Source organism: Erinaceus europaeus, chromosome 5 (genome assembly GCF_950295315.1).
Source record: "Erinaceus europaeus chromosome 5, mEriEur2.1, whole genome shotgun sequence".
Classification (NCBI taxonomy): Eukaryota; Metazoa; Chordata; class Mammalia; order Eulipotyphla; family Erinaceidae; genus Erinaceus; species Erinaceus europaeus.
Window position 1 is genome coordinate 51,336,252 of NC_080166.1, and position 10,925 is coordinate 51,347,176.

A 10,925-nucleotide genomic window follows, 5' to 3' on the forward strand; every position below is an offset into this window, starting at 1 on the left:
ATATTGAAAAAAGGGCACTCAAGCACCTGGTTGGTTAGAGCTCCACTCAGGAGCTTGGCGGCTGGGGCACTGCTGCAGACCAAGCTGGAAAGTTTTGCTGAGGGGTGGTTGCTGCAGGTGGGGGATGTACCCAGCTGACAGAAAACAAGGGGCTTTGGCAAAGGAACAGCAGCTGTTAGAGGGTAAGTTGAACCAGGGAGGGTGTAACTGAGTTTTTTTGGTTCTTCACAGAGATGGAGTCTGTGGAGGGTGGACAGCAGGTTGAAATCAGTGGTTAGGGCTTAGAGCAGAGCTGTTGTCTCCTGTGTGTCTGCTCATGTCTGCCTACTGCCCCATGTCCTTGGTCAACTTGGGTAGCTTAAGTACTTTTTAAAGATTATTTTATGCATGGAACTTTGCTGGTGGGTGCAGTGTAGATAGATCCATAACCTGTAATTTTATGATCTTGTAAACCATTATTAATCACAAATAAAATTTTAAAAACCACACCCACATAAAAAAGGGGAAAAATGGTCAAGGGGAGCATTGAGTTTATCATGCAGGCACTGAACCCCAGCAGTCATCCTTGTGGAAAAAAAAAGAAATAAAAAGAAATTTCACTCTTATAACTACAGTCTTGTAAGACAGCATTTCTAAAAATACAAATAAACTAGGAAGACAATCACAGATGAACTAAGTAGGACAGACTAACAGAGTTTATTTGTTTGTCTATTTTATGATAGAGGGAATGAGAGAGTGAGACACACACACACACACACACACACACACACACACAAACACACACACACACACACACACAACTAAAGCATCACTCAGGTCCATGTAATGCCCCTGATGGAACTCCAGATGTCATGCTTGAGAGTTTCTATTCACTGCCATGCCTCCAGGGCCACTGGTTATTTTATTATTTATTTATTTCTTTTAATATTTGATGTACTTTATTTTAATGAGTGAGGTAGAGGGATAGAGATACAGAGATAGAGACAGAGAGACCAGAGCATTGCTCAGTTCAGGTTTATGGTGGTGCTGGGGATTATGGGAACCTAAAGCAGTGGAGTCTTGAGCATAAAAGCCTTTTATGTTACCATTATGCAATCTCCCCAGTACTCTTATCATTGTCTTAGAGTATTGGAGCTGGAGGGTTAGGGTTGACAGCTCAGTACTGGCATCTCAGAGAAGCATGAAGGAAAATGAGCAAAGCCCCCAGAGGTTCCAGGACTGGGAGAAATGTGGCTTATAGAGAATGGAGAAGGTTCCTGCTGTCTTAGAGTTTAAGAAGGCAATAGACAGTTATTATTATTGTAACCAAGTTATTTGGGAACTTGGTTGACTTTGAAAATCCCATGGTTAGGATTTAATGTATCATACAAGATCTTATGATGATTTATTTCATTTAATGCTATTTACAAATAACTGTATTTTACATACACTGATAGGACTGGTTGCTTCTGGTCTCCCAGGCCTAAGATTATAGATGATTTAATAGTTCAAAAAAAGTTATTGTTAGAAATGCATTAACAATTTAAGCCCAGTGCTAGAATTCAGTTTATAAATTTGAAACCTTAAGTGCTTAGATTAAAGGAATATTTACTCAGAACTGAAATCTATGGTTTTAATGCTTGAGCCATTCAATCCATTTCCCCCTTTCATATTGATTAAATAGTGGTTTATAAGACTATATGTTAATAGGAGTGTATATTAACACCATTCTTGTCACCAAAGGTCTGTGTTCCTACCCGCACCCCCTGTAGTAGAGCTGAAAATCTACCCTCTCCCACCCGGAGATTTTTACTTTGATGCAATACTCCAAACCCAGTCAAATTCTGCTTTGTGTTTCCATTTCTGTTCTTCTTTCTCAACTTCTGTTTATGAGTGGGATCATCCCATATTTGTCTTTGTCTTTCTGACTTATCTCACAACATAAGTCCTTCTAGCTCTATCCAAGATGGGTTGAAGAAGGTGGATTCATTATTCTTAATAGCAGAGTAATACTCCACTGTGTGTATATACCACTACTTTCTCTTCTCCTCATCTGTTGTTGGACACCTGGGTTATTTCCAGGTTTTGGCTATACTGAATTGTGCTGCTATGAGCATAGGTGTACATAGGTGTATATCTTTTGGGGTAGGTATGTTTGATTGCTTGGAATATATCCCTAGGAGAGGAATTACTGGGTCATAAGGAAGGTCCATTTCTAGCCTTGTGAGGGTTCTCCAGACTGCTCTCCACAGGGGCTGGACCAAGTGACATTCCCACCAGCAGTGCAGGAGGGTTCTTTTGTCCCCACAACCTTTCCAGCATTTGTTGTTGTTGTTTCTGATATATGATATTCTCACAGATGTGAGGTATCTCATTGTTGTCTTTATTTGCATTAAAATGCAAATATTCTATTTTTGTGTTACTGAATTCTCACTAGCAAGTCTATGTTAGTAGGGGAGATAGGATAATGGCTCTGCAAAGAAACTCTCATGTGTGAGACTCCAAAGTCCCAGGTTTAATTCTGTGTACTACCATAAGCCAGATCTGAGCAGTGCTCTGGGAAAAATAAAAATGAAAATAAATAAAATAAAGGAAATCTATGAGATAAACACTACAATTATTGCTAATCGGACTCATGCTCATGGTTCACCAAAGACCAAACAGTGGTTGGTGTGGAAGTCTCATCATGTTCCACATAGCAGCCTGTCCTCTGGTTCTCTCTCTGTCTGTGAATTCCAAACAGGTCGTTGTAATGGCCTAGAGATTCAGTGTAGGGATAAGAGCTTCAGGCTATAGAGTTGAAAGTACACTACATAAAGTTGGCTGTTGAAGACTTGGAAGGTAGGCAGCTACAAAGGGAGATTCTGTGGAAGGAAAGACTGAAGGCTGAGTGAGTGAGACTGGCTGGGAGCAGAGAGATAGTAGGAAAAAAATAGGAGGGTGTGGTTTGCATGAAAGGAAGAGATATAAGAATTTTAGAAGGACTTGCCCATTCTTTGGGAGTTAATGAAGGAGAAATTCAGAGCAGAGACCTGAGATAGTAATGACTGGGTCCCTTGTGCCTTCAGTGAGAACAGTGACAAATAGCAGAAGCTATTTGCAGGAACTCAAGTAGAGAATGGAGAAAAAAGAAAGAAATTCATTCCTTGGGGGGAAAAAACCAACTTCTCTTTAAAGAAGTTTAGCAATAAATTAAAAAATAGAACGTTGGGAAAGGCATTATTAAGAAAATGCCCCCCAACCCTCCCCAAGAGAGCAAACTGCTTTTGTCATCTAGAAAGAAAATGACAAAGGATCCACATTCAGAAAATTGTAGGGAAGATGACAAAAGCAGGCTGGCAGGAAAGGATAGATACATGTCTTTGGGGGTCAGTCTCTGAAAGAACTAGGGACATTGAGACTGAAGGGAGGAAAGAGGCACCATGTGAGGATGTTTAACGTGGAGGGAGAGAAAGGTGAGACTGTTCACTTAAAATCACCACTGTCTTTGTAACATGTACAACAGAGCTATTTATTGAGAAAATCAGAAACAAATTTGAGACTATGAAAGGATTGGAGAAAGTCAAAATGTTGTATGATTCTACAAGCTATTATTATGCAAATTTCTCTAATGACACCTCAGAATTGCCTCATGTAGAGAATTTGGTTGGAAATTGATGATTATGGATTGAAAATGTCAGAAGAAATTGATTAGCAGGCTGGTCAGTGGCCCATGCGTTGAGCAGATATATTACCAGGTGCAAGGACTCTTTGAACTCCCCACCTGCTGATATCTTTCTCCCTCTCAGTGCCACCTCTCCTCCATTTTATCTCTGTCTATCAAATAAAATAGAAAGAAAAAAATTACTGGATAGGTTAAATTAATCCCTCCCAAGCATTCCCTATGAAGTGTTTACGACAGAGAAAGTAAAGTTGTTTCTAAGGTCTAGGGAGTTAAGTCAAAGTAGCCCATCAGATGTTTAACATTTCCAATGTGTTGAGTTTTACTCTTAAATTATTAAAAATTTTATGATATATCTGTTATTGGTTTTAAAATATTAAGATATTTATTATTAATAATATAGCTAGTGTATATATATATATTTTTTTTCCATGACTAGGATTATATTGGAGTGTAGGGAAACCTCAGATAAAAACAAAAAAGTTGAATCAACTGAAGAAATCAGGGAAGGGATAGGATAAACTGAATAGGAGGCAAAGAGTAGAAAAGGTGGAAAAAATTGAGGTAGTGGCCAGAGAGAAAAATGTCAAAGCAATTCTAAGTGATAATAGGGTTTAAATGTGACCAAGCAAACTCTTGGTTAGATTGCCTTAGGTTATTTTAATCCTGTTGAGTTGTTTCTAATGTAAAACCCAAATAAATTTCTCTCATAACACAGAAGAAAAATTAATGTTTAAAAAGGAGTTTTTGTAAAATGTTGAATCAGTCATTTGTTTATAAGCACCGTCTTGAAGTTAGAAAGAGGGAGAGATTAATAGAGTCAATTTAAATCCCCATAGGGAAAATTTGGTATCTGTCTTGTCTTATAACCTCCATTAAATATGGAAGCAAGAACTGAAATGAAAGCAGTTTTCAAATCATTGATAAGAAACCTTCTTATTTTTATTTGTTATGTTCTTTAACACAAGCAGATAATTTGTGGACTTGGCAGTAATTTCAGGAGAAAAAAAAACTGTCCTTTAGGATGATCTTGTTGTTATGTTTCAAAATGAAGTTGCAGGAAAACATTTCTACTTAAACTACCGCATGGGTTTTGGCAATGGAGAACACCACAGCAAATGAAATGATCTGATCCCTAGAGTTTTGAAAGAAGTAATTATGCTGTCTGGTGTTTATATCTTTAATTAGCTTTAGTATTTCTTTATTGCCACCAGGTTTATTGCTAGGGCTGGGTGCCTGCAAGAGGAATCCACTGCTCCTGGTGACCTTTTTTTTTTTTCTTCATTTGATGGGTCAGAGAGAAATTAAGAGGGGAGAAGGAGATAGAGAGGGAAAGAGAGCAAAAAAGAAAGACACCTATAGTACTTGCTTCATTGTGAGGCTTCTCCCCACCACACACACAGGTAGGGAGTAGAGGCTCAAATCTGAGTTCTTGTGCATGGGAATAGGTGCACTTAACCAAGTGTGCCCTCACCCAGCCACAAAGCTTTGTGTCTTTTTCATGTTTTTAAATTAGAAAAGCATATAGCGAGGGAGTCAGGCGGTATTGCAGCGGGTTAAGTGTATGTGGCGCAAAGCACAAGGACCGGTATAGGGATCACGGTTTGAGCCCCCGGCTTCCCACCTGCAGGGGAGTCGCTTCACAAGCGGTAAAGCAGGTCTGCAGCTGTCTATCTTTCTCTCCCCCTCTCTGTCTCCCCTTCTCTCTCCATTTCTCTCTGTCCTATCCAACAACAATGACATCAGTAGCAACAACAATAATAACTACAACAATGAAACAATAAGGGCAACAAAAGTGAATAAATCAATATTAAAAAAATTTAAAAAAGAATACAGCTAGTACGTGTTTATAGTGAAAAGGAGGTAAATAGTAGGAACAGAAATTCCAAGCTGAGTGAAGAAAATATATCCATGCACATTCTTTTTTTTTTTTTTTTAAATTAGTGATTTAAATTAGTGATTTACCAAATTACATGTCAAGGGGTATACTTCCACACTGTTTCCTCCATCAGAGTTCTGAATCCCAAGTCCCACCATTGCAAACCATTGCAGTTCTCCCAAGGTTACAGATATAATTTAACTATTATCTCTACAAATATCTATTTAGATTTGTACATAATGACCCTTTTTTTTCTCCCAGGTCTAGTCCTTCCCCTCCAAGTCACTTATGACCCTATCACTACTTCTTCCAAATGTTCCTCCCTTTTTCTCCTCTTTCTCTGGGTGCCAATGGAGCTGGAGTTCATAGCCCTCTTATTCTCTTCCTCCTATCACTTATTCTCTTCCTCCTATCACTTCTTCTTGGGAGTATGGATCAAAATTATTTTTAGGAGTGCCAAAGGTAGGAGTTCTGGCTTCTGTAACTGCTTCTCTGCTGGATATGGAAATTGGCAGCTCGATCCATAACCCCAGCCTGTTTCTATCTTTCCCTAATGGGGTAGAGCTCTGGAGAGGTGGGGTTCCAGGACATATTGGTGAGGTCATCTGCCTAGTATAGTCAGGATGCAATCGTGGTAGCATCTGCAACTTGGTGTCTGGAAGGTGACAGGGCATACAGTGAGACTAAAGGGTTAATGAGCAGGAACCAAAAAAGTAGGAACAGAGCAGATGAGATTAGGGGTCTTAGGGCAGAAGAAAGTCAGGAAGTCCATTTTAGGCATGTTTATAGGGGCCCACAACTATGGTAGTTTTTGCTTGTGTTGGATAGCTAACTCGAAGTTGGATAAAAACATTGTCTGAGATAGAGAATGGGAAGGCTATCAGGGGAGGGGGTGGGATGTGGAGATCGGGTTATGGGAATTGTGCAGAATTGTACCCCTCTTATTCTATGGTTTTGTTAATGTCTTCTTTCTTAAATAAATAATATATATATACATGTATATGTATATATATATATATATATATATATATATATATATATATATATATATAAAACATTGTCTGAGAAAAGGGCTAGAAAGTTGGATTAGGGCAGAGAGTAGCTCCAATTCTTGAAAAGGTTCTGTGGATAAAATTAACTATTTACCTCCATCCACCTGACCCAGACCATATATGGCACCAGAGCCTCTGTAGCCTCTGAGTTCCTACTGATCTGAGCTCGCAACTCATAGTCACAGCTGGGAACATTGCAGGCTGCACTCATTTCAAGACCAGTCTTCCTCTAGTGGCAGGGCAGGATGCCTCAGCCTCCCTTCAGAGACTGGAGCAGTCCTTACCATCGCTACTTTGTGGGGAGGGCAAGTGCCTGGGAGGGCCTACAAGAGGGTTTATGGTGACATTTGTGATGGAAGTGACCAGTGGTGGTCCATGCACATTCTTAAACTTTGTTTCGAACAACTTAATGATAAATTTCTGTTTACACAATAGAATTGCGTATCTATTATATATATGCATAGCTTATGTCTAGTGATTTATGGACCATGAGCATTTAGCCTCACATTTAAATTACCATAGGAAAATTACGGAAAGTGTAAGTGAAAAGAATAATAAAGGAAGAGAAATGGGATGTAAGTTAATCAAACAGTAGTGCATTAAGGATGAGTTTATTATGGGATATTTCTTCTGTATAGCACATGTTGAAGGAGGAAATGTTTTCTACATTTGAGTCTGGTCTTTTCACTGCTCCATATATTCCCACGCGTATCAGCGTGATTGATGGGAACTGGAATAATACTGTGCTTAGCACTGACGTGCTCTCTTGTGTCATGATGAGATTTTCAGCTGTCAAAATCAGAGGGCTCTCGGGTGAAGGTCTCCTCTCTGATGTCTGTGGCAGTATCTTCAGAGACAGGCAGCAGCTGCTTACAGGGGAAGTGGCAATCAGTGCACTAATTGCTTTACTGAAGTGGATAGCTTTGAACCTTAGAAAACTTCTAGGGGCGTAGAACAATTTTTACCTGCTCTGCTCTGTGACAGTGAATAGTTAGTTACCTATGGATCTTTCTGTGATGACAACAGTCATATTGATTACTGAATTCTTGTGGTCAGTCTTTCCACTAATCAAGGAGGTATTTCTACCTGAAAAAATTGCTCTAATTTTACTTTTAAGTTTGGGTTTATTTCTGGTTACACTAGGCAATTTTAATATACAAAATACAAAATTCAAGTTGATCAATTACTATAATTTATATATTTTTATGTTATATTTTGGATGAACCAAAAACAAGACTAGTAGTTTTTACCATCATACACCAGAATCCCAGAATACATCCATCTCATCCCTACCCCTCCTTCCCCAGAGTCCTTTGCTTTGGGGCAATACACCACACCCAGTCCAAGTTTCACCTGTTTCCCTGACTGTCCTTGTTTCTTAGGTTCTAACTATGAGTGTGATCACCTGGTATATGTTCTTCTCTTTCTGGCTTGCCTCACTCAACATGATAGCGACAAGTTCTGTTGAAGGTATGGCAAAGGAGATGACTTTATCACTTTTAATAGCTATATAGTATTACACACACACACACACACACACACACACACACACACACACACACACACACACACACACCTTTCTTAACTACTCCTCTGTCATTGGGCATCTGGATTGCTTCCAAGTTTCAACTATTACGAATTATGCTTCTAAGATCAGAGGTATGCATAGGTCTCTTTGCATAGGTGTCTTTGTTTCCTTTGAATAAATCTCTAGGAGAAGGATTTTTGGGTTGTAGGGTAGGTTCATTTCTAGCATTCTGATGAGTCTCCAGACTGTTTTCCCCAGGGACTGGACTAATTTACATTCTTGTAAGCAATGTAAGGGAGTTCCTTCCCCTGCCCCCCCAAACCTCTCCAACAGTTGATGTTTCTGTCATTTCTTTTTAAGTTTTTTTTTTTTTGTTATCTTTATTTGTTAGATAGAGAGAGTCAGAAATGGAGAATGGGGAGATAGAGAGGAAGAGAGACAGAGAGTCATCTGCAGCCCTGCTTTACTACTCGTGACGACCTCCCCCTGAAGGTGGGGACCGGGGCTCAAACTTGAGTCCTTGTGTGTTGTAACGTGTGCGCTCAACTCAACATACAGCCCTATGTTTCTGTCATTTCTAATGTATGAAATTCTCACAGGTGCCTTGCCTCTCAAATGGTGTCTTATTGCTTTTAGTTGCTATTCTCTGATCATCAGTGACCTCAAGAGTTTTTTTTTTTTTTCATTTGTCTGTGGCCCTTTGGAGAAGAATCATCATTAATTTACCAAAACCCCAAACAGTCTGACTTCACAAGGAATATGAAAAAAAAAGGGGTGAGAAGGGATTAAGTGAATTCAATGTTACTTCAGTAAAAAAAAAAGTTCCCATAATTAACCATGTTCAATATGTCTTCTTTATAAATTTACTTTTCCTGAGAAAATGCTTTACAAGACTGTAATCTCCCCCCCCCCATTTTGTTGCCCTTGTTGTTGTTGTTGTTATTGTTACTGTTGCCATTGATGTTGTTGATAGGACAGAGAGAAATCAAGAGAGGAGGGGAGGCAGAGAGGGGGAGAGAAAGACAGACACCTGGAGACCTGCTTCACCGCTTGTGAAACAAACCCCCTGGAAGTGGGGAGCCGGGGACTCGAACTGGGATCCTTACTCTACCGATCCTTATGTTGCCGGTCCATGTGCTTTGTGCCAGGTACGCTTAATCCGCTGCGCTACCGCCCACCCCCCTTGCAAGACTGCAGTCTTAAAGGTACAGTTTCACAACTTTTCAATGTCCACCTGCCTTACTCACTACTAAATTGCCACCTCCTTCCACTGGTGTAGGGCAGTGGGTCTCCAATAACTTTTTGAGTCCTTCCCCTCTTCTCCTTTTGAATCCTTGAATCTGCTGAAATAGTCCGTAGCTCATTAGTGCTTCACACTGTATAGCATGTCTTCCTAACATATTCAGTTATTTTTATTTTTAAAATATTTATTTTAATACGAGAGCTATAGATAAATAGAGAGAGAAAGACTGCATAACTCTAGCTTATGACAGTGCTAAGGATTGAACCTGGGACCTTAGAGCCTCAGACATGAAAGTCTTTTACATAGCCATTATGCTATCTCCCCAGCCCTTTTATTTTATTTTCTACATATTTAAAATAGAAAGTGTGAAGTGATTTTCAGAACAGATACAGACTATTATACTTGGGTCTGCAATGATGGTCTCGTTTATTAATGATATAAAGAAATAAATAGCTATTTTGAAAATGTATTACTGTAAAGTTTTCACAAACTTGCTGAACATGTATGTTTTTATTAGTGGGTAATGCTCAGATAGTTGTTCATGAAAGAAAAGAAGTAGAGACATCTTCCAGGAAGGTTAGAGTGGGTAGTTGGTTGGAGCTTGGCCATGTCAGGAAAGCACAGCTATGTGTGGTGCTGCATGTCAACATGTAACGGAACATCTTCCGTTATTTCTGGGAAGACTCCAATGTAGGAGCAGATTGGGCAAAACAGAGCACTAGGGTATGACAGCATTCTTGTGAGACAGTTCCCAGACCTGTGTTGTTCCAGCTGAGATATTCCAGCATTTAGAAGTGTCCCACCTTTGTCCTAACGCTACAGATTCAAGTCTTCGCTAATTTGAGAATCTCTTAGACTAATTGTAATATGTGACCACATTTAAGAATTTCTAGTGTAAATAATGATTGTCAGGAGGATAGAGAGTCTAGAAGACACATGAAACAAAGAGTGTATGTGTTGTGTGTGTGTGCGCGTGCTGTGCAACAGTTGTGAGATGAAATCATACTTCTGGGATTTTCCAAGAAGCAGCAAGGGAGACATTAAGCAGGTGCCAAGGATGTGGCCTGAGGCCTTACCAGAAAACTCCCTCCTCTAGGGTGTGAGCTACTGGAAACTACTCACCAGTTCTGATTAAGTACTGCATTCCTAAGCACAACACAGTGTTGGAGCCAGAAAAAGCCATCACAATGTTTTCTTTTAAAGTTCTGTTTACTATTAATCCTTGATTTTTGTTTTTAACGCATGCAAGCATCTTCGTATACAATTTTCTTTTGTGTGTTTGCAGCTTTTTAACAGCTCTCTAGCTTCTATTTCCCCTGTATTTCCTGTGTCTTTTAATAGGATACCAATCTGTTAAATGCAACAGATTGAACAACCTTTGAAGATAAACAACAGAAGCTGGAACTACATATGATACTTTCTATTATATAGCCAAAGTCTGCTGTACAGGGAAAAGAGTGATGCTTTATTTACTTCTTGAATGCATTTAGCATAAGCACTATGGCAAAGGGAAAAGTGAGCATGATGGGAACGAAAAAGACAAGATGAATGTGTCCCAGAACCTCACCTCTCCAGAGCCCTGT